Below are 5,000 nucleotides of genomic sequence, written 5' to 3' on the forward strand. Positions count from 1 at the left end.
TAAAATAACATATATTTTTACATTTATTTATTTAACAGTATTTAACAAATAGGTTTATTGTCAATTAAAAGATTTCGATTAAAAAACATATATAAAATCAAATTGCCTATAAAAAGTATTTGCTGTCCACGGACCCCCTGTCTTGTCCTTGCGGACCCCCTGTGGTCCGCGGACCACAGTTTGAAAACCCCTGATCTAATGCATATGAATTTAATTGAACAAGAGATATTTAAATCAATATGTGACCTTGACACAATCTCAGACTTTAAGTACCAGGCTACTCTCTCAAACATATTTCTTCGCTCCTACAAAGTTAGACTTGCTAGTCACCTGAAAATATTCTGTTAAAGCTATTTCGATATTGGACGGTTATCAGAAGTGTTTAAAGAATCAAAAATGACACCGGTTTAAAAAATGTAGAAGTTGGACACAGAAATAATTACAGATCTGTGTCACTTACAACTTTTTTCTCAAACGTCCTGGAGAAAATCTTGCTTAAAAGGGTAATAAACTATTTAGAACAAAACAAGAGACTGTCTGCAGCAACACAACGAAACTCAGAAGTGTTTACTAGATCAAGTGAGAACCGTGTATAATTACCTAAATCAAGTGTGAACTGTATATAATTTGATTTTACCTTGGTATTTGATAATTACCAAATATGTATTTGTCAGCTAAGAGACATCTATTAAAATAATCCCCTTAGTGTTAAGGCAGTTGCCAGAATATTTTAATCAGTGCAATATATGTGCCTTCTGCATTTCGTAAAACTGATATTACTTTGTGCCGTTGGTGTGCAACCATGGAAAACTGAAGACTGTTGGTATACCAAGAAAGTTGGACATTTGGATCACTCGCTTCCTAAAATGATGGTAGTCAAACGAGCCTATTCGAATACACCTACATTAATTAGCGGAGTACAAAAAGACAACAATATGAGTCCCCTTTTGTTAAATTCAATAATATTAGACATTGCCAATGATATATAATCGCCAACACTCAACAGTTATGAGGATGAGACAGAAGTGATCGAGAGACCAAGGCAAACGATGATGTTTATGCTCTCCAGCGAAGCCTAAACCTCACCAACAATTGGGCAACTGACAATGATATGACGTTTTATGTCCCAAGATCCCATGCCCTCCACTGCAGAAAAAGAACCTCAAAGAAATGTTCTACCTGTTGTACCTTATCCACAGCAAGGCAATTTCTGAGCTATGTCTATAAATGCATTTACTACTACTACTACTACTACTACTATCTATCTATCTATCTATCTATCTATTTCTTTTTCTCTCTCTATATATATGAATGTACATATCTCATATATATATATATATATATATATATATATATATATAAATGTATTTATATACACTAAAGTGCTTTATACATACTAGGGCATACCATATATATAATTATTAATTTTGCCTATACGGCTTTTACGCTTGCGGTCACTAACGTTATTGTTTTTTAGGAATAATATTATTCTCTTATATTTATGTGTGTGTTTGTGTGCGTGTGTGTGTGTCTGCGTGCGTCTATGTGTGTGTGGGGGGGGGGGGAGGGGGTGTACATACACACATATCCGTTTTGTCTTAAACTATTGCCTATGTGTACCTTCTCTACTCACTATTCTTGTCTTTGATTTTACAATTGCGGAAAAGGTGGAGCACCAAACAAAATGCTATGCAGCATTTTAGTTACGTATCGCGTCTCCACCTTTTAGCTTATATAAAAATGTAGTATTTAGTGTTACATTTTTAATTTCTGAGTTTAAATATCCCGACCAGATAGTTTCATTTTTACATGAGCTGATAAAATTAAAGTACCATTCTAGTACTACAGATGGAATAACAACTTTGTTGTTGGCACTCCGTCGCTTACGACGTCGAGGGTTCCAGTTGATCCGATCAACGGAACAGCCTGCTCGTGAAATTAACGTGCAAGTGGCTGAGCACTCCACAGACACGTGTACTCTTAACGTGACACAGTGTGACAAGGCTGACCCTTTGAATTACAGGCACAACAGAAACAGGAAGAGTGAGAGAAAGTTGTGGAGATAGAGTACAGCAGGGTTCGCCACCATCCCCTGCCGGAGCTTCGTGGAGCTTTAGGTGTTTTCGCTCAATAAACACTCACAACGCCCGGTCTGGGAATCGAAACCGCGATCCTATGACCGCGAGTCCGCTGCCCTAATCAGTGGGCCATTGCGCCTCCACAATAACAACCTTACACTGCATATATATAAGGTTGTGCCATTTTGTCAAATTCAGAAATTCATTTCAGATTTTCATTTTATTGCTTTCCTTTTTTCTTTCTTTCTCTCTTTCCGTCACATTCTCTCTCCTTTCTCTCTCCTTTATCTCTATCGACACCCCCCCCCCTCTGTATTTACAATTGGTTTTTTTTTTCCTCCTTTAAATAACAACAAATAAGCATCAATAAATAAATAATCTTTTTCCGTCTAATACCTATCATCACCGCCGCCGCCGCCGCCGCCACCACCACCACCACCACCACCACCACAGCATAGAAAATCTATTGCTAAGACATTTCGATCCTTGACCTTCACCTAATTCCCTTTTAGCCTTTCATCTGTGACCTCCAACTTTTTATAACGCACATGTATGTGTGTATGTATGTATGTATGTATGTATGTATATATATATATATATACATATATATATATATATACACACATACTAAACTTTGTAGTTGTAGTGACTGCTAAAATCTATGGATTTACCCCATATAATGTGGTTTAACAAAAGTAATAAACACTGGTGTTTACTGTATACACACACACACACACATGCACAGATACACACACACACACACACACACACACACACACACACACACACGTATATATATATATATATATATATATATATATATATATATATATATATATATATACATAGATACATACACGAATAAAAGGTCTCCTTTTATATGTTTAAGCCATTCGTTTATGATCTTCAGGGAGTACCACCATGCGTATGCGTATGTGTGTGTGAGTGTGTGTGAGTGTGTGTAAGTGTGTGTATGCGTGTCTCCCACTCACACACACACACACACACACACACACACACACACACACACACACACACACACACACACACACACGCATACATATATATATATATATGTACTTAGAATGATAGATATATGATAATTTAACAATGAAATGTAGCCATAAATGGGATTTAGTGACATGTAAATACGTCAAGATCAACACCTGCGTCACAAAGCCACTCTTCAAAGCTTCATTGCTATTCTACTGTTTCTCGGTCATACATACAACTGTGATGTTAATAGACCTATATATACACGCTGTTGTCAATCGATTAATCCATGGAAACACGAAATTAAAACCTCCAACCACATACTCACGCATACGCACACATAACACACACACACACACACACACACACATTCCGCTGCTAACCTATATATACAAGGAAACAAAGAAACTAATCGGCTTTACTTTGTCAATGTTTCACATTGAGGCAGATATTTAAAAATGATAAAAAAGATAAATAAATAAATAAATAAAAATAACTTCGATTTATAAACTGTTTATTTACTTCCGGATTCTTATTTTCTCGCCAATTGTACTTTTCAGCAATTTTATTCGTTTTCTTTTAGTTATTCAATCAATTTTCGTCTCTGACCATCTGTCTGTCTGTTCGCCTGTCTGTCTGTCTGTCCGCCTGTCTGTCTGTCTGTCTGTCTCTCTCTCTGTCTGTTCGCCTGTCTGTCTGTCTGTCCGCCTGCCTGTCTGTCTGTCTGTCTGTCTGTCTGTCTGTCCGCCTGTCTGCCTGTCTGTCCGCCTGTCTGTCTGTCTGTCCGCCTGTCTGTCTGCCTGTCCACCTGTCTGTCTGCCTGTCTGTCTGCCTGTCTGTCTGCCTGTTTGTCTGTCTGTCTGTCTGTATGACTGTCTGACTGTCTGTCTGTCTGTCTATCTGTATGTATGTATGTATGTATGTATGTATGTATGTATGTATGTATGTATGTATGTATATGCATGTGTGTAGTGCCGTCTTAGCAGCGGTTTAATCCAAGAGCAAAGTTATGTACTAGGCCCTGTAGTATTTATTTATTGACAGCAAACTACAACATACATAGATCAGAATTGAACCCCTAGAATACCCTGGGTAACTGCACAACACCCAGAACAACAAAGGGCTTGACTACAGACCATATGATGTCCCACATATCATGAAAACTAAGTTCTCCTAAACTGCGGTGGTTTATGTCTGTGTGTCTCCAGTGAGGGTAACTTCATGCCGTCCCACATATTTGAAAAGGGCCTTTGACTTAAATCAAACAGTTATGTGAAGCTGTTGGGGACTATAACCAAACCCTGGTTGGAGAGGATTGCTGCTGGAAGACCTTATATGTGGCAGCAGTATTCGGCTTCTTGTCATTCCTCTGGAAAGAGTCAGAAGTGGTCGTTGGAGAATCTCTGTGACTTCACCAGCCTCAGTTTCTGGTCTCTTAATTTCCCCCTAATTGTAATCCCATGGATTACTACGTGAGAGGCGTGGTTGAGAAAAACACCAAACGCTCGACCTGCAGCACCAAGGTCGATCAAGTGGCCAAGATCAAGGAAGTGTTCAAAGATCTTCCCAGGGACACAGTGCGGAATGCACACGACAGAGCACGATCTTGAAGCCGTGGTGGAAGCTGACGGTGGTTACTTTGAGTAAGCTGTTATTTCCCAGCCTTAATCTAGTCGATATTTTTTCAGCTTTTTAAAAATACTCTCAAGGTAAGCTGCAAGAAACAGCTGTAAGAGACTATCTGCACACCTTACTACTCCATTATTTCTACGATACACTCTATTCTATTCTAACGACTCAACTGTAACAGCTCTGCAATTATGTTTGGATATATAAATTCCAATCTCCACATTGATACCAAATGTTTGCGTGTTTAGTCTTTCTGTTTACCGTACATATATACATACAAACTCACACACATATGTATGT

Source organism: Octopus bimaculoides, chromosome 1, assembly GCF_046866305.1.
Source record: "Octopus bimaculoides isolate indiv1 chromosome 1, ASM4686630v1, whole genome shotgun sequence".
Lineage (NCBI taxonomy): Eukaryota > Metazoa > Mollusca > Cephalopoda > Octopoda > Octopodidae > Octopus > Octopus bimaculoides.